This window comes from Theobroma umbraticum, unplaced genomic scaffold (assembly GCF_002168275.2).
Source record: "Theobroma umbraticum cultivar Fairchild unplaced genomic scaffold, ASM216827v3 scaffold_266.0, whole genome shotgun sequence".
NCBI lineage: Eukaryota > Viridiplantae > Streptophyta > Magnoliopsida > Malvales > Malvaceae > Theobroma > Theobroma umbraticum.
Window position 1 is genome coordinate 11,381 of NW_018397312.1, and position 238 is coordinate 11,618.

Consider the following 238-nt stretch of genomic DNA (forward strand, 5'->3'; position numbering starts at 1 on the left):
TAAAGCAAACATTTAATTATAATATATTTTAATGAGAAAGGTAAAGCAATTCAACTTAAAATCAATTATGAGATTACAAAAATATTTAAAGTGAGTAATAAGGCTTTTAAAGAAATTAGTGACTATAAATGAAGTTTCTTACCAGTGAATGGCTTTTTATTCACGTTTCCTAAGGTAAACATTCAATTATAATCTGTTTTCATAAAAAATTCAAAACATTTCAACTTAAACTCAATTA